This window comes from Heteronotia binoei, chromosome 2 (genome assembly GCF_032191835.1).
Source record: "Heteronotia binoei isolate CCM8104 ecotype False Entrance Well chromosome 2, APGP_CSIRO_Hbin_v1, whole genome shotgun sequence".
Lineage (NCBI taxonomy): Eukaryota > Metazoa > Chordata > Lepidosauria > Squamata > Gekkonidae > Heteronotia > Heteronotia binoei.
Window position 1 is genome coordinate 190,592,578 of NC_083224.1, and position 20,016 is coordinate 190,612,593.

The 20,016-nt window shown below is 47.8% G+C and overlaps 1 protein-coding gene across 1 annotated transcript in view; it reads left to right on the forward strand.

The window, feature by feature from the left end:
* The window catches only part of LOC132567730 (guanine nucleotide-binding protein subunit alpha-15-like), a 77,268-nt gene that overhangs the window by 14,683 nt on the left and 42,569 nt on the right, over positions 1 to 20,016 (forward strand). The gene's annotated exons all lie outside the window — the stretch shown is intronic.

Sequence of the window (20,016 nt, forward strand, 5' to 3'; positions counted from 1 at the left end):
TTAAAGCTGATCTCCATACTACAGATATCTGTTCCCTTGGAGAAAATGGCTGCTTTGGAAGGTGACTTCTATGGCACTATACCCTCCACAAACCCTGCCTTCCTTGGCTCCACCTCCCGAATTTCCAGGTATTTTCCAAATCAAAGTTGGCAACCCTACCTACATGTGTTGGGACCAAGATATCCAAAGGACTGTCTTCTCCAATATACATTCCTGCCTGGGAATTACGATCACAAAAACAGGCCCTCCTGAATGTCCAATTATGGGGAGGGACAGTGGCTCAGTGGTAGAGCATCTGCTTGGGAAGCAGAAGGTCCCAGGTTCAATCCCTGGCATCTCCAAAAAAGGGTCCAGGCATATAGGTGTGGAAAACCTCAGCTTGAGACCCTGGAGAGCCGCTGCCAGTCTGAGAAGACAATACTGACTTTGATGGACCAAGGGTCTGATTCAGTGTAAGGCAGCTTCATATGTTCATATATATGTTCAAAGGTGCTGAGATGGACTACTTATCCCAGTTGCTTGCTGTGAAGTCTAAGGAAGAAGCAAGAAAATACTGGGTGAAGTTATATGTCTGGTTAGACACTTAAGATTCTTTGGTGTGAACTCTTATCTCCTATCTCCTGTAACGCATATTATGATATCATATATATATATATTAGAAATGTAAGTTTAAACAGATAATTCAAATGAAGACTTGCAATCACTAAAATATTCCATTTAGATCTTAGTGATATAGTTTAAAGCGATAACAACATTTGATAATACCGGTTTTCAAGGAAGCATTTGCATGAAGATTAGATTGTACTAGCATTGTTTTTTGCATCTCTAATTTTCTACTTCCCTTTCCCCTGTTCCCTTTATTTTTCTGGAAGACTAATAAAAATCTTTATACAAAGGTGCTTGTTTGGCGGATACAGGAGACAGGGCCTTTCAGTGGCAATTATGGAACAACAAATTAATATTTCTTTATATAAAAGTGCACTATCCTGAGCTGCTAACCAAGATTTTCTACAAAACAGTAGAGAAAAAAAAATCACTTGTGGTGATCACTGCAATACCCTCTCCCGCAAGCCCCATAGCCTTTTTTGAACAACAAGCTAGCAGCAGCAAAGAATCAAAGAGAACAGGATGGGATGCCACCTCTCCACCTTCAACCTGAGAGGGAATAACATCTGGTAACTTGGCACCTTGTCTTACTTATTGTATTTTTACTTGTTTGTGGGTTTTCCCTTCACCGACTTCAAATCTAATTCCAGAACCTTGGTCCAGTGACCACCTACTGATTTGTGTTTGGATCAGTTTGTAATGGATCTTTCTGCTCCAGAGAAGATCCGTGGAGAAGATGGGTGACAACTGGTGGCTGATGCCTTCCAGACTCCTGATGGATGTCTCAACGGACAATTCTAATCCGTTCCTCAGGAGTAATGACTGCGCATCATATGGGCTGTCTGAACACAGCCTCAGTCTGCAAGGTTGATTTTTCTTGTTAATTTCCTGAAAGACTGGGAGGCTTGTCCTTTTGCTCCTGAGCTGTTGGGATAGACTTAAAGGACTGGGGGAGGATACCAAGACTAGAGTGAGAGCAGTCTCACTCAGGATTTTTGAAACTTTGTTCTGCAGTTGCTCTCCCCTAACAAAAGTCCTTTGCCTGGATTTGGATGGTGAGCAGTGGTCAGATGAGTCTAATGTCTTTAAGTCCAAAGCAGGAGTCAAGTTGCACCTTTAAGACCAACAAAGTTTTATTCAGAATGTGGGGATCAGGTGATCCCCTTGTCTGAAGAAGTGTGCTTTTAGCACACAAAAGTTTACGTTCTGAATAAAACTTTGTTGGTCTTAAAGGTGCAACTTGACTCCTGATTTGTTCAACTGCTTCAGACCAACACGGCTGCTCGCTTGGATCTGTCTTTAAGTCCAGTTCCTGTTTTAAGTCTGTACAAGAAAATATTGCACCTGGCTGTGAGAGTTTGTTATTTTCTGGACTAGCTGAATTAGACTTTTGAAATGGCAGAAGGACCCTCAGACCCTGACCTGCCAGATAAGAAGAAGAAGAAGATGATATTGGATTTATATCCCGCCCTCCACTCCGAAGAGTCTCAGAGCGGCTCACTATCTCCTTTACCTTCCTCCCCCACAACAGTCACCCTGTGAGGTGGGTGGGGCTGGAGAGGGCTCTCACAGCAGCTGCCCTTTCAAGGACAACCTCTGCCAGAGCTATGGCTGACCCAAGGCCATGCTAGCAGGTGCAAGTGGAGGAGTGGGGAATCAAACCCGGTTCTCCCAGATAAGAGTCCACACACTTAACCACTACACCAAACTGGCTCTCCAGATAAGGAGCAGACCCTCCAGACCTTGGATTTTAACTGGTATGACAGAGCATCTCACAGCATCTGTGAGGTTGTGGATTCAAACTTTTGAACTGGAGGACTCGTCTGTATGAGAAGGGACAGACAGAGAGGAGCTGCTGAGACACCCCAAATGGCCATTGGCCTGTTGGATCCATAGTCCTGAGAGACCAGACCAATGACCAAGCAATTTGTGATTTTGGCCTGAGAGGTGCTGGTGAGAATGAATTGTCTGGCTGTTTGTGAAGAAGATGCCAGCCACTTGACTGACTTCTGGGCAGCTGAGGCAGACGGGATGATAAATGCTGTGGACTTGCCAGCCCCTTGTGCAGCCTGGCAGAAAGATGCTTCACCGTGGACTTTTGACACACGTTTCCAACCTATAAGGATAGGTGAGATATACTTGCTTTTTTCTCTTTGTATGAACAGACTTGTGAGGACTTGCAAGAGCCACCAAGATACCACATGACTATTTTGAGGTCACAGGGAATCTGTCCCGATGGCACTTACAGGACTCAGGATTCTCCAGGCCAGCTATTCGATGCAACTACTGTATGCCTCCATGCATTTCAGTGGGGCCCATGGGAGTCGGTGTGCACTCATCTCACCGAGGACATCCAATGGGCACTGGAGACTCCCTCCTGGTTTCTTATGGGCACTCTTGTTCTTCGTCCTGGTATGCCCCCACCCGACCTTACTGTTAGGCAGCTTGCCCTGGATGATCATGCCTCCCACCCGCTCCCGGCCTCCCCACATATGTATGCTGCTGTCTAGTGCCACCTCCTAAGCTCTGGGCACTCCCTCGTGCTTCTTGACTTCATCCAGACCCTGTGACCCCCTCTGCTGGTGCCCAGTCCTCCCATCGTGTCACTGCTCCCTGCAGCGTCCCACACGGGGGGCCCTGGGACTTGGCTGGGGGTTTCCTGATGTCTAGCAGTGATGCCTGCTCGCAACATCCCCAACCATTTCCTCAGGCGGTCTGCATGAGTGTGGCCCTCCATGGGCAGATGGCTGGCTCCTCCCTTGATGCACACACCCCTCTGGCACCACCCAGATCAGCCGGCATATGGCCCACCACTCCTGCTCACACCAATGCACTCTGGATGTACGGGTGGCTCGGGGCCCCCCTCACCCCAACCACACATCTCATACCAGCCAACACATGGACACGTAAGTAGAGTGTAACCAACTATGCCAAAACCCACAAATACATACATAGACCTTGGTTGACAGATTCCAGCACGTCAGGGCATAAGCATCAACAATTCATACAGCGGTATCACAGTGAATAAAAACAAGAGGTCCCACTAAGAGAATGTCATTTCCAATGCCAAAGAGATTTCCAATCTTCAAAGGGTGCGAAAACTCCGACGGTTGTTTCGCAGAGCAGAGTCCAACCTCAGATCTTCGCTTCAACGGAAGATTCACCTTCACGTGATCGCCAGCTTGATATCACAGTTCACTGTCCACAGCTTTTTTGGCAGTCGAACAAGTGGCCTTACAACAGCATGCTGGTTGTTGGGCTCAAATTCTCCCGCATCCGTCCCTCAGCAGATGTGGGATTACTAAAAGATACTTGCATCGTGGAACCATCCGATGTAGCCCACAAACACATCAATGAATCGGCTGGTGTGATCCACGGTTCCCTGCAGCATCACGGAGTAGGAATCCTTCGTGTTCACAAAATCTTTGGTCTTGTGGATAGGGGCTTTTATCGGGACATGGCATCCATGGCCCCAATGCAGTGCGGGAAGCCAAGAGCCGCGAACCCGTCCATGATCTGCAGGGGACGAATGACATCATCATTAGGGTGGGCCTTCCCATTGCGACTAGTCTTGGGCAGTGTTCCCTCTGCGTGACGTTCGGGAGCAGTAGCTTTCGGATGGTCAGCCTCCAGGTCACACATTTTGACCAAATCTCTGGGAGGATGACCCCACAGCATGCAGAGGCTCACAGCTTTAATGCCAGTGGCTAAGGCAGCCGGATATTTGCTCAAAGGAATCCACAGCGCGCAGGGGACATTGGCCTTGGAGACTGCAGGACAACGGAACACCTCTTGTGCAGACTGTCACATGCAGTGCTGTCATCAGATGTACATGTGCCCAGCATTCCCACCTAGTACTCCGTGTCTTTGTATGGCGGCCGACGAAAGCTGGGGCCAATGGAAAGCTATGCACAGGTGTATGTGACTGTGAGATTGGCCAACCTGGCCCTGGATGGGACGAGTCCACACTGCCAGTGGCCAGTTGCACACATGTGGGGGGGGCATGCATGCTGCTAACTAGCAGTGGTGGAACCATGCAACTCTGTCCATGTGTGCTTCCTGACCCCCCTGGCCGGGAAATGTGCTCCCGTGTGCCTCTTTACTTATCTGCGAACCACGAACCCCCATCCCGACACCCCTGTCTGCTGGGCCCACATACTGCCCTACCCCACAAGCTGCCATCATGTGGTTTCCTGGGGCTGCCTATGCATGACATGCCAAGGGAGAGGGGTGTATTGGGGCACTGCTGGCCGGGCCCACAGTGGACACTCACCTGGCCTACTGGACCCAGATAGATGGTTTTGGTCAGCAGCTGCTTCTCCATAGCCAGGCACACCTCCACCACAATCTCGCAGACAGTGGACAGCCCCACCCCGAATTGCTCACTGACCTCTCTATAGCAATTCTTGTTTGCAAGCCACCCCACAGCGATGGCCACCCGCTCCTCAGCGGAGATGGCGTCCCTCATGTGGTTCTTCTGGCGTTGAATTATTGACTGCACTTCTCCCACTAGCCAGGTGAATGTGCCTCTTGTCATCTGGAAGTTCCACAGCCACTGCTCATCCTCCCACACTGTTGAGACATATGTATGCCACCACCTGATGCACCGCGGATATGCCCACCAGCGGCGTGGGGTCTCCATAGCCCAGCCCTGGGACGGGAGAGTGCCACTGCATGGGACAGCAGCCTGGCTCTCCTGAGCACCCAATAGGTAGGTATGCAGCACACGGCGCCTCCTGGCATGCACCCTTCATATCGACGCCTGATGCTCTTCAAGGAGAACTAGGCATGCTCGAATCCCTAGTAGAAGAGCCACAGACTGCAACTGGAATGCCTCCGTGGTGGAGGCCCGGGCACAGTTGTCTGCCATCCTTCTGAGGTCAAGGGGTGGCCTTTGGGAGGACCCAGCCGTCCCCCCAGAGTGGTTGCCATACCAACTGCACTACCGCTGCTGTGCACATCGCCAGTTCTGCCCTGAGGATGCATTGGCATCACTTCCTGGCAGTCTGCGTGTCAGCTACAGCAGAGACTGCTCAGTCTCCAAAAACTGCTTGTCCACTCCGCCGTGCACACACTTTCCAGTTTATGTGCACACCCAATCCTAACACTCATATCCACGCACTCCCGCAGCTCTCGCGGCGGCTTGATGCTGAGGCCGTGCTAGCAGTCTGAAGGTGGAAATCCGGATGGCAGCTGTGATCCCGCCTGTCTGATGGCGGCTGTCTGATCCCACTGAAGCAGACCAGCCTGAGATGAGTTTTTTTTTCGCCGCAAGACACTATTGCATCAGTTTCCCAGTTTGGATACTACCCAATATTGTTAAGTAGGGAACTACTCCAAGAAGGGCAAATTCATGATGGGAAAGAACTTTGTATCTGCTCCTATAACGAGGAAGATGGCACAAGTCTTTATCGAGTACCATGCTTTTTTGGGTCCAATAAACGATCCTTATCAATGTTCCACTATGTGCTTGATTGGGAATGATATTGTGTATTGTTCAAAAATGAAATGTTAACTAGGCCTCCTGTTAAAGGAAAGGAACCAGGTTGTTCTGTTGCTATTCAAATTGAGAGCAAGTGAAGCTTTAAAATCCTCCTCATCCTGCTGCTTGCCTGTCATTGTGAGTGAGACAGAGAATGGCACGTGCAAGGAGGAGAGAGAGAGTGAAAGCAGGCCTGTTTTAGTTACAGAGAGTCAGGCTGAAAGTATTCCCCATGATGTTTCTTAATTTCTAATCCACAGCAGACAGATTAGGTGTTTGTAGAGCAACTGTCAATAACGGCCCCTCATTGGTGGAACCAATTACCAGCGGAGGTTCGAGCCCTGCGGGACTATAATCAGTTCCACAGGGCCTGTAAAACGAGCCTTTTTCAAATGGCCTATAAGATTGAATCCTGAAATGACACCTAGCCATCTGATATACATCCAATATGTCTGCATTGTAGCACCTGAACTGTAATGGTTTTAACAAATTATTTATTCAATGTATTTTAATGTATTTTACCGTATAATGTATTAAATGTAATCATGGTACTTCCATGTCTGTGAGCCACCCTGAGCCTGCTTCGGCGGGGAGGGCGGGATACAAATAAAAATTATTATTATTATTATTATTATTATTATTATTATTATTATTATTATTATTAATGTGACCCTAGAGCAGGGGTGTCAAATGTGCAGTCAAGGGCCAGATCAGACCCTAGAGGGCTCCTATCAGACCAGCGCCAGTGCTAGGGTGCCGGTGCTGGGCTGCCGCCCCAGGCAAGCCACCCCCCTGCCCCTGACTTCCCACCTGCCCTTCCCCCCTTCCCACCCAAGCACAGCTGCAGCAGGCTTCAGTTGGCATGATCATAGAATCATAGACTTGGAAGCGGCCATACAGACCATCTAGTCCAACCCCCTGCTCCATGCAGGATCAGCCTAAAGCATCTCCAACAAATAATCATCCAGCTGTGTTTTGAAGACTACCAATGAAAAGGACCCTCTCTCATGGATTGCTGCCTTGATGTAGCGAGAGGGCTTGTGCAGTTCAGTGAGGCTGTGGGCTATGCCATGCAGGGCCACCCAAGATGGACAGGCCGCAGCTGAGATCCCAGACAAAATGCGATCCACTGGAGAAGGAAATGGCAACCAACTTCAGTATCCTTGCCAAGAAAATCCCATGGACAGTAACAAAAGGCTAAAAGATATGGCACTGGAAGATGAGCCCCTCAGGTCGGAAGGTGCCCATTATGCTACTGGGGAAGAGCAGCGGGCAAGTACAAGTAACCACAGAAAGAGTGAAGTGGCTGGGTCAAAGCCGAATGGATGCTCAGTTGTGAATATGTCTGATGGTGAAAGAACAGTCCAATGTTGCAAAGAACAATGCTGCACTGGAATGTGAAATGTAAGCTCTATGAATCAAGGTAAGCTGGTAACAAGCAAGGTAAGAGATGGCAAGACTGAACATTGACATCTTGGGAATCAGTGAACTAAAATGGACAGGATTGGGTGAATTTAACTCAGAGGATCACTACATCTATTACTGTGGGCAAGAGTCCCATAGAAGAAATGGAGTGGCCTTTATAGTTAACAAGAGAGTGAGGAAGGCAGTAATGGGATACAATCTCAAAAATGACAGAATGACTGACCACCAGGTGTGGTCCTGTAGTGCCCTATTGCATTTGTACTCCACGAAGTTGTGGACACTGCCGTTGGGCTTCACTGGGGTGATGATAGTGGTCTCCCAACATGCATTGGTGACCCCTTGCGCCACGAGGCAGTCTAACTTCTCAATCTTAGACTTTAGGGTGAAGGGAATGTGCCAGACCTTCAGCCATATGGGCTGCACGTTGGGGTTCAGCTGCAAAGCTACTGGGGGCCCTGCATAAGTTCCTAGGGAACACAGATGGGAACTCCCCGCAAATTCGCTGAAAGTTCATGCTTGGGGGGTCTGGTGAATTCCTGTCACTCTGATTCCCAAGGGATCAAACCAAGCACAGCCTAATAAGCTACAAAGGGCCCCTTCAGGGGCAGAGTTCCTGAGAACTGTCCATATTTTACCCTGAAAAAACCCTACCCCTTTAACGGTGACCTCCTGTTTCTGGAAGTCCCACACAATGACTGGGGAAGGGTGCAGACAGAATCCCCACTGCAGGCACAGCTGCCTGAGGGTCTGGGCTAAGATGAATGTATAGGTGGCCTCCGAGTTAATTTCCATTTTGCATGGAGCACCCTCTATGAGGACTGTGGTTTTAAGTTTTTCCAGGGAAGGCATAGAAAGTTGGCATACCTGGCCAGTCAATGCCATGAGGGAGTACAGCTCCTTGATGAGGGCAACCTCATGACGTCAGCCATTTTGTTGCTGGGTTGCTCCTCCCGTTTGCTGGTGAGTTGATTTGGAATGACAAACTCACGCCAGTCTTCCCGCACTGGTGACAGATGGCATCCCGGAATTTACAGAAGCAGTGCTCATGGGGCTCCCCACAGCTGGCACACTCTCAGACAGTTGTTGTTTTGGTGGCACGTGGCAGCGGGCACTTCGGGGCTGCATGGTGAAGGTTGAAGGCATTTTCTCCATTGGAGTTTTCAGACGCAGATGCGACAGCGGCCTGGTGCACCTCAGTTGCGGGTCGCTCCTTACAGGATCTCTTGTAGGTGGAGGCCTTGCTGAGTGCCTTTGTTAGTGTGAGGTCCTCGATGCACACCAGCTTACGTTGCATCTTTTTGTCCCTCAGGCCAACCATGAAGCAATCAAGAAGGGCTTCCTTAAGGTTCAAAAATGCGCAATTGAGGGCCAGCCGATAGAGCTCCACAACAAAGTCAGCGGCGGTCTCTCCTTGTGGAATTCACTTGTGGAATTCGAGTCGGCGGGTCGTGCAAGTAGGCTTAGGCGAGAAGTGGTTGGATAGCTTCTCCACCAGTGTTTTGTACGTTGCCTCCTCGAGTGTGCCGGGTGAGATGAGGCCCTCAGCCAACCACGAGGTGACCATGCCACAGATGCTGAGCAGGAGAGACTTCTGCTGGTCCTTGTCTGTGATCTTATGGTATCGGATGAAGTAGTTCAACCACTTCTCCCAGGCATCCCACATGTGAGCTGGGTTGAATTCCGGTATGTACTCATGTGGTCCAGGAATGGCAGCCATGGTTGGGCCAGGTGGCGGTGTCCATTGCACGGTGGCACTGGAGCTCGGTGCACTGGACAGTGCCTGTTGGTCCTGGGCTTTGCTCATCTGGATCCCATCTTCATTGCCACTATAATATAGTGGGTTCAATGCAATGAAGAGGCAAGGTGATAGTGATCGTAGCTCTTTATATCTGTACAGTATAGTATAGGGCTGCACTCTCTAAGACTGGCGAACTAGGCAAACGGGGCCAACTCAGGGTTCCCATGCTAGCACACCATTGGGTTATTCAAACCGGCCAGGGGCTTCTGATTGGAGCAAGGCAACAGGTATTTGGATCCTGCTGTCCATTGTTCTTCAGTCCTTATGGCTCCACTGAGCCAGGGAGAAACACGCATAATAGTCTTTACTTTTGTCCGCATACACAACAAGTCCTAAGAGGGATGTGTTCAGACTGGGTCATTGTCAAGCTCCTGCATATATATTTCACTTAGAAGCTGAATTGTGGTATTTACTACTTAATAGCCAGGGCCATCTGGCTATTAGATTCTCATGAAATGCTGTTATGTCTCACGAGTGTGAGAATGAATGCTCTAGTAACTTCAAACGTCCTTATCTCTTTGATATGCAGTTCTTCCTCTTTTGTTGTTTATTGTAGTAACATTTGACCTTTAAGTTAGAAGTGCCCGCCAAATAGTAACAGCTGTGAACCCCCATTATATATCTCTGTACATGCTTTGGTTCTTCAGTTACTTGTCTTGTAAGCATCTCTATTGAATCTAAATGAATCTATTTGAAATAAACAAAGGATATCATTATTGGGACTATCGGAGCTTGACATTCTGAAAGAACTCCCAAATTGGGACTGAACTTTTAATGCTATGGTGGAAGAAGCACCAGACAACAGCCAGATCCCAGATTGACCAGCCTCTTCAGAAACTGGAGGCTGGGAACCAGGAGCCATCACAAAGCAACCCCTGTGGCACAGTGGACACAAGAAGACAGGCTGGGAGGGGTTCCCTGCTGCACATTCAGCGACTATACATCACCCCAAAGGACTGGGGGCCACGCAGATCCACCAGCTTAATGGACGCCAGCCCAGCCAGACGAGATGTGATCCTGGAACTACCCCCCCCCACTCCGACTACGAAGAGAAGTAGAGGATGACCAGGACCAGCTAGGAGTAGGAGGGGGTGATGGAAGGGAAGAGAAGGCGACAAGCCCAATCCCTGATGATGAGGGGGAAGAAGACGGAGCGGATCTGAGAGACTTCCTCCAATTGATGAGGTTCGAGATGGTGGAGATAGCATGCAAACTGAGGGAAGAAATGCAGGCAAACAACACGCACCTTACACAAGAGATCGGTCAACAGATCAACCAAGCATTGGCCTACAGCAATTGCCCGCCCTGCAAGGTAAGCTGCCACCACCCCAGCTGCCACCAGCCCCGCAGCCGCTGCCGCAGGGGCCACCGCCACAGCCGCAACCCCTGGTGCTCCTGGCACAACTGCCCCCTCCTCCCCGAGATTACGGGAGAGGGCAAGAGCTGGTGGCTACTTTTGATCCTGAAGAAGTAGAATACTTCACCATACAAGCTAACAGCTTCATGTACTATTGGGGGCACACTTTCCCCGATGAGTTTAGCCGGGTGGACTATTTGGGGTCAAAACTACAAGGAGCAGCCAAGAGATGGTACGTAAGCCTCTATGAGACCTGCAGTCCCCAACTGGACACCATAGAAGCATTTCTATGAGCCATCCTAACCCAGTATAAAGACTCGCTACAAGAGGCTCAGGCCCTAGCCACACGGCATGACATGCAGCAAGGAACCTGATCTGTGAAAGAATACACCGTGGATTTTCGGGCCAACGCAGCCAAAGTACACGGGTGGAGTAAATTGATGAAGATGGAGCATTTCCAGAGAGGGCTGAACGCCAGCATCCTGGATCGGGCCCTACACCAAGCCCAACCGACCTTACTAGTGGGTTGGATCCAATTAGCGGGACAAGTGGAGACCCACATGCGGCATGTCACCCTCCAGTGTCAACAGCAGCAAGGGGGCAAGGGGGGACATGAGTCTCAGTCCAGGGCAAAACCAAAAGGGAAGAAACAGTGACCCAGCAGGGCGCCACCAAAACCCACAGGGCCCCGGCGTTGCTTCCGATGTGGGGATGTGAACCACATGGCGAATAAATGCCCCAAAAAACCTCAAGGCCCCCCGCCTTACTCCGAAGACCGGCGCACCCAAACCCAAGAAAGCAGAAAGTCACTTGAAGGAATTGGGATGGGGCAGCATCGCCATGGCTGCCCCGCGAGACGAGGATGTTATAGTAGTATTGGAGTCCGGAGAAGAATCCTGGGAAGAAGGGCCATCAGGAAACAGGAGTGAGTCTTTGCACTGACTTTAGGGGGATTAACGCAATTTCAGGATTGAATGCCTACCTGATTCCACTCATAAAGGACCTATTGAATACGGTGTCCCAGGGGAAGATCTTCACAAAATTAGATTTGAGGGACGCCTACTTCTGAGTACGCATAAGGAAGGGAGATAAGTGGAAGATGGCGTTCAACATCCCCCTTGGCCAATTTGAATACTTAGTAATGCCATTCGGATTACGAGGCGCCCCCAGAGTCTTTATGAATTTCATAAATGAGGTGCTCAGGGAATACTTGTACAAAAGAGTCATAGTTTATCTGGATGACATCATTATTTATTCAAATGACATGCAAACGCACGTGAGACTAGTAAGAGAAGTCTTGAAAACGCTCTACGACCACAAACTGTTTGCTAAACTGTCGAAATGCGAGTTCCACAAAGCGGAACTAGAATATTTAGGCTACCGGGTGTCAGGGAAGGGATTGTCGATGGACCTGGCCAAAGTACAAGCAGTTTTAGACTGGCAGCCCCCCAAAACACAAAAACAATTACAATCTTTTATTGGATTTGCGAACTTTTATCATAATTTTATCCAGGGCGTCACCCAGACCATGCTACCTCTAGCAGACTTACTAAAAACCAAAGGGAAGGGTCCCGATGCGAAAAAACCTGGGGCAAAACTCACTTGAATGAACGAGTGTCAAAAGGCGTTTGAAAAACTAAAGAGGCTGTTCACTAGTGAACCAGTGTTAATGTACCCCAATGAATTAAAACCCTTTGTGGTGCAATCTGACGCTAGTGACGTGCTCGGGGGGGGGGGGTGGAATTTTAATGCAAATGTATTAACAGGGGAACTTAAGACCGTGTGCCTATATTTCCCGCAAATTTTCTTCTGAACAACGGAACTGGTCATAGAATCATAGAGTTGGAAGGGACTCTAGGGTCATCTAGTCCAACCCCTGCACAATGCAGAAAACTCACAAATACCTCCCTCTAAATTCACAGGATCTTCATTGCTGTCAGATGGCCATCTAGCCTCTGCTTAAAAACCTCCAAGGAGGAGAGCCCACCACCTCCCAAGGAAGCCTGTTCCACTGAGGAATCACTCTAACAGTCAGGAAGTTCTTCCTGATGTTGAGCCGGAAACTCTTTTGATTTAATTTCAACCCATTGGTTCTGGTCCTATCTTCCGGGGCCACAGAAAACAATTCCACACCATCCTCTAGAAGACAGCCCTTCAAGTACTTGAAGATGGTGATCATATCACCTCTCAGCTGCCGCCTCTCCAGGCTAAACCTCCCCAGCTCCTTCAACCTTTCCTCATAGGACTTGGTCTCCAGACCCCTCACCATCTTCGTCACCCTCCTCTGGACCCGTTCCAGCTTGTCTATATCCTTCTTAAAATGTGGTGCCCAAAACTGAACACAATACTCCAGGTGAGGTCATACTAGAGCAGAGCAAAGCGATACCATCACATCACATGATCTGGACACTATACTTCTGTTGATACAGCCCAAAATTGCATTTGCCTTTTAAGCCACCACATCACACTGTTGACTCATGTACAGTGTGTGATCCACTATGAATCCTAGATCCTTTTCGCACATACTACTGCTAAGACAAGTCTCCCCCATCCTATAACCATGCATTGGATTTTTCCTACCTAAATGCAGAAATTTACATTTATTCCCATTAAAATTCATTTTATTGGTTTTAGCCCAGTTTTCCAGCCTGCCAAGGTCATCCTGTATTCTGTTTCTGTCTTCTTCTGTGTTTGCAACCCCTCCCAATTTAGTATCATCGGCAAATTTAATAAGCATTCCCTCTATTCCTTCATCCAAATCATTTATAAAGATGTTGAACAAAACAGGTCCCTGGACAGATCCTTGAGGCACTCCACCTGTCACTCCTCTCCAAGAAGATGAAAAACCATTCACAAGCACTCTTTGGGTGCGATCTGCCATCCAGTTACAGATCCACCTAACGGTAACAGGATCCAAACCACATTTTACCAACTTGTCAACAAGGATAGTATGTGGAACCTTATCAAAAGCCTTACTGAAATCAAGATAAACAATGTCTACAACATTTCCCTGATCCAGCAAGGTAGTCACTTTCTCAAAAAAAGAGATGAGGTTACTCTGACATGACTTGTTCTTGAGAAACCCATGCTGGCTCTTAGTAATCACATCCATTCTTTCTAAATGTTCCAGGACTGACTGTTTGATGAGTTGTTCTAAAACTTTTCCAGGTATAGACGTCAAGCTGACAGGTCGGTAGTTACCCAGATCCTCTTTTTCCCCTTCTTGAAGATGGGGACAACATTTGCCGGTCTCCAATCTTCCGGCATCTCTCCTGTTCTCCAAGAATTCTCAAAAATAATATCCAGAGGCTCAGAAATTACATCCGCAAGCTCTTTTAGAACCCTCAGATGCAGTTCATCTGGCCCTGAGGACTTAGTTTCATTTAAAGAAACTAGGTGTTTATGTACTACCCCTATGCTGATCGTAGATTGGAACACACCCTCCTTATATATTCTGTTTTTGCCATGTTGAGCACCGTTTCCATCAGAGGAGAAGACTGAGGAAAAGAATTACGCAGTTCCGCCCTCTCTTCATTACCTGTTACAATTTCACTTTCTTGCCCTCGCAATGGTCCCACCATATCCTTGCTGTTTTTCTTACTCTGAGCATAAGAAAAGAACCCTTTTTTGTTGTTTTTAGCATCTTTGGCCAGCTTAAGCTCACACTGAGCTTTAGCTTTCCTCACTTTTTCTCTACAAGCACTGGTGATTTGTTTAAATTCATCCTTGGTTATAAGGCCCTCCTTCCAATTCCTAAAGAAGATAGAAGATATTGGATTTATATCCCGCCTTCCACTCCGAAGAGTCTCAGAACAGCTCACAATCTCCTTTACCTTCCTCCCCCACAACAGACACCCTGTGAGGTGGGTGGGGCTGGAGAGGGCTCTCACAGCAGCTGCCCTTTCAAGGACAACCTCTGCCAGAGCTATGGCTGACCCAAGGCCATGCTAGAAGGTGCAAGTGGAGGAGTGGGGAATCAAACCCAGTTCTCCCAGATAAGAGTCCACACACTTAACCACTACACCAAACTGGCTCTCCGGAGGTTTTTTAATTTCTCAAGTCTTTAGAGAGCTGTTTATGGAGCCACTTTGACTTCTTTAGGCTTTTTCCATTTTTTCTTCTCATAGGAATCGTCTGTGATTGCGCTTTCAGTATTTCGCTTTTAAGAAACTCCCACCCCTCCTGAACCCCCTTCCTCCTAAGTATTTCTGACCATGGGATTTTACCCAGCATAGTTCTAAGTTTATCGAAGTTTGTCTCTCTAAAGTCCAACCTGTAAGTCTGACTATGTATAGCATTTCCCTTCCCTAATACTGTAAATTCCAAAATCACATGGTCACTACTGCCCAGGGTGCCCACTATTTCCACTTCTTCAATCAATTCTTCCTTGTTGGTGAAAATCAAATCCAAGATAGCAGATCCACTTGTTTCCTTCACTTTCTGGAGAGAAAATTGTCAGCAAGACAAGTCAGGAATCTATTTGATTTTTCATTTTTAGAAGTTGGACTTCCAACAGATGTCCAGGTAATTGAAATCTCCCATGATCACTGTATCCCTTCTCTTGGAGAACTTTGCAATCTGCTGTAGAAGTATCTCATCCAAGTCCTCTGCCTGACTTGGTGGTCTATAGCAGACCCCCACAATAATATCAGTGTTATTTCTTACTCCTTTTATTTTTACCCAGAAACTCTCAACTGAGCTGCCATGCTCAGATTCACACATTTCCTCACAAGTATATACCTCCTTCACATATACCGCTGTGCCTCCGCCTTTTCTCATTTGCCTGTCCCTTTTAAATAAGTTGTACCCCTGAATCCTAATATTCCGGTTATGAGTGTCATCCCACCAAGTTTCAGTAATGCCTATTATGTCATAGTCTCCTTCCTTTATTAGGACTTCCAGTTCCTCCTGTTTATTTCCCATACTCTGTGCATTAGTGTAGAGACATCAGAATCCACGTTTTATGCATCCCAAGGGTTTAGTTTCCATACAAGCCTGCAAGTTAACATTACCTAGCGAATGCAGCACTCTGCAAATCTTTAATGTTCTTATCCCAGTTTTTGGCATCATATGAGGCTTTGAATTATTGTCTCGCTCCCCCATACCATTTAGTTTAAAGCCCTCCTTATTAGGTTAGCAAGGCTGTTACCAAACACCCTTTTGCCTACCGCCGTAAGGTGCAAACCATCTTCCGTTAGAAGATTACCATTTTGAAAGCTTAAGTCATGGTCCAGAAATCCAAAACTTTCATGACGACACCATCGACGTAGCCAGTTGTTTATTTGAAGTATTCTTCTTTCTCATCCTAAGCCACAGCCTTCAACAGGAAGCACTGACGAGAACAGAACCTGTGCGCCCAGCTCCTTCACCTTCTGACCCAGAGCTGCATAGTCTTTTCTAATACGTTCAGGGCTATAATGAGCAGTATCATTCGTTCCCACATGGATCAGCAAGAAAGGATAGTAATCTGTGGGCTTGATAAGTCTTCCAATCCTTTCTGTCACATGCTGGATGCGTGCACCTGGCAGACAGCAGACCTCTCAGGATGACAAGTCCAGTCGGCACACTTTGGGCTCCATCCCTCTGAGCAAGGAGTCTCCAATCACCACCACCTTCCTCTTTCTATATTGCGGAGCAGAAGCTCCAGGCTTCTTATCCACAGGATCCTGAGAAACTTTCTTCAAGCTTCGTAGAAGCTGGGAAAGTAAGCGTAGCCTTTGTTCCAATGGTTTAGAATCAGTTACTGTGGGAAGATCCTGGAACCTATTGCTGAGCAGCAGGGGCTCAGACCATCTCCTGATTTTCTTTCTCCTTCAGGTTACTTTTTTCCAGGAATCCTCCTCCTGTGTTGGGTTCTCTTCTAATTGCTGAGATACCATTTCCTCTCCCTCCTCTTGTCCTTTCAAGAGCGCCTCATGCGTTTTGTCAAGAAAATCCTCACCTTCCTCTATACATTGCAGTGTGGACAATCATGCCTCCAGTCCTTGTATCTTCTCCTCCAGCAGGGCCACTAACTTACACTTGCTGCAAGTGTAATTCATGCTACTCTCAGGTAGAAATACAAACATCCCACAGTCTTTACACGTTACTGCCTCTGCTCCCTCACCAGCCATACTGCTGCAATTCATTTCAAAATTTTCTTCATCTTCACTTCTCTTTAAATCCCACTACCAACTGCCACTTGAAACCACTTGTGAGTACTTACTAACCACTTGTGAGTACAGGCTAAGAACCACAGGCCAAGAGCCCTTCAGCTCACTCCTCTGGCAAGGATGAGCCTTGCAAATTAAAGGCTCAAGCCCCCACCCACCTCTGACTCAACAGCCAGAGCAACAGCAGAGGGTGGGGCCAGCAATTACCCCCAGGCAAACAAGCTCTCCTCACTCAGCAACAGCTACACAAAAGGCACACAAAACAATCAGAAACCCCTCTCCAGCAGGCACAAAGCACTCACACAGTTACCTCCCACAGCAACCCTAGGTAATGCTCCCCAGCAGTTTTAGAAAAGCAAATCAAGTCTCACTAGCTTTGTTCTAGATTCAAACACCTTCTTCTACTGCAGCTGAGCCACTTCTGCCTCTGGCAAGGATGAGCCTTGCAAATTAAAGGCTCAAGCCCCCCCTCCACCTCTGACTCAACAGCCAGAGCAGCAGCAGAGGGTGGGGCCAGCAATTACCCCCATGTAGGAAGCAACCACACAAGACACGTGTCCTGGGAGAATTGCTCAGCTTGCAAGCCAGCAGTCTTTATTTTTATAGGATTTTGGTCTCAGATTTTGTCATCACAATCACAAGACTCGCACAAGGGACATGCAAAACATTTACCGAAATCTACCATGGCAATTATCCAGAAATAACTTGTCTCAAGGTGACAGACGTAAGAACATCTCTGTTTCCCCACATTTCGAAAGTCCCAGCTGGGCTTTTGTCTGGGTAGCTAAACTCGTGATACTCCCATACTTGTGAAAGGTCACAGTGTCAAGGCACCATGTAACAGCTATAGGGTACTACACCCCAGGCAAACAAGCTCTCCTCACTCAGCAACAGCTTACCAACAGCTTTGTTCTAGATCCAAACTCCAAGGTCGGGATGGGACAAAGTGACCGTGGTCGGTATGGGACAAAGAGGTGTTTGCAGTTAAGTTCGCCCTGGAAACTTGGTGCTCCTGGTTGGAAGGGGCCTGAGTCCCCTTTGAAATATGGATTGATCACAAAAACTTAGAAGCCCTGACAGGCCAAAGGAAATTAACTGAGAAACAAATTCAGTGGGCTGGCTTCTTTGCCAATTTGATTTCAAATTAAAACACATTCCCGGCTCCCACAATTTTTTAGCAGACACACTCTCCCGACTCCCACAGCACAATAGTCTAAAGGAAGAAGTAATAGATTCCTTGATCTCTCCTTTCCATCTTGGAAAGGCTGTAATGGCGACATCTCAGAAACTTCATTTACATGCAGAGGAACATTGGGGGGAGAGGCTAAAAGTGGCAGCTGAAGCAGAAGACGAGAGTCAACCCAAGGAAGTATGCAGTGGAGAAGGGGGCGGTTTATCATTGCCATGATAATAAGACTGCTAGTCATTTTGGGTACATCAAGACACTACATTTAGTAAATAGGCAGTTTGGGTGGTCATTCATGAAAAGGGACATCTCTGAGATTGTTGCTTCCTGCTCAATCTGTGTGATAGCTAAACGAAGGGGGGGGGAGCCTCCAGAACTGTTGCAACCCCTGGAAACAGCTAGCTGGCCATGGTCGGTAGTCTCCCTGGACTTTATAGTGGAGTTACCCCCCTCCCAGGGGAAAATGGTTTTATTGGTAGTAGTGGGCACCTTTTCCAAGCAAGCCCATTTCATCCCTTACGTAAAAATACCCACAGCTAAGAAACTAGCACAATTATTCTTCCAACATGTAGTGAAACTCCACTCATTTCCCGATAAACTAGTTAGTGACCGTTGTAGTGTATGGCGTTCGCAGAGCGCAACCAGTTCATAATGGCCACAACAGCAGAATTACATCAGTCCACCCCAGCCGCGGAGGTAACTGAGAAACATCCAGGTGCCTCCGCGCTGGGCGCAACGATCCGCCAATCACAGCTTGTGGCGGGAAATACGGCTGGTCGGCATTGGACCGGCCAGCAGGGAGAATAGTCCGGCAACTGTATATATGCGGGATCCGGCCCGCGTGCTGGCTCTCTCCATCTTGTATAGTACCATGTAATAAACTATGTTGCCCTACGCTCGTCTCCAAGTCTGGTACATTACAACTGTGGAGTTCAGTTCGTTGCAAACTTCTGGCGGGAGTTCTGCAAATTGACTATCATTAAGCAGGGGTTAAGTTCAGTTTACCATCACCAGACAGATGGTCAGATGGAATGAACAAAGGCACTGCTAGAGCAATATTACGGTGTTTTGTAAACCATCAGCAATCAAACTGGGTAGAATTGCTGCCATTTGCTGAGTATGGGTACAACAGCAGTATGCATAGCTCTACAAAAGCCACCCCTTTCCATGTGGTAAATGGTTATGAAGGGAAACCGTTCCCTCTCCTGCCGGAGGGAGAATGGGAGGATCCTCCCTCCACTTTTGAACAGTGGTGGGCCAAGCAGAGAGATGCCTGGGCGGCAATTCAGGAGAACCTAGACGCCGCCAAAGAGACATAAAAAACACTATGACAAACATCATTCTCCCACCTGGGATTCTGAAGTGGGTGATACCGTGTTTCTGTCCACAAAGAACTTATCGTTGCATCAACCTTCCAGGAAACTAGCTTACAAATATGCGGGACCTTTTAAAATCAAAAGGGTGATAAACAAAGTGACTGTGGAATTACAACTGCCTAAAATGTTTAGTAAAATTCACCCCGTTTCCCATTCCAGTTTACTTCACCGGACCTTGGGGGGGGGGACAAAATGGCACCCCTGACCCGAGGCACCGGAACCAATCCCAGTGAGGGATCAGAACCATCATGAAGTGGGAGAGATCCTGGACGCTAAGCTGAAGTGGGGGGTGCTGTATTATTTGGTTAGATGGAAATATTTCTCACCCTCACATGATGCATGGATAGTTGAAATGGACATAAAAGCTCCGCTGTTAATCAAACCATTTTACAAACAATTTCCCCAAAAACCCTGAGAGGCCACCTGAGGGGGGCATTATGTCAAGCTCCTGCATATATCTTTCCCTTAGAAACTGAATTGTGGTATTTACTACTTAATAGCCAGGGCCATCTGACTAAGGGATGTTTAGATTCTCATGGAACGCTGATGTCTCACGAGTGTGAGAATGAATGGTCTAGTAATGTCAAACCTCCTTATCTCTTTGATATGCATTTCTTCCTCTGGAGAGCCAGTT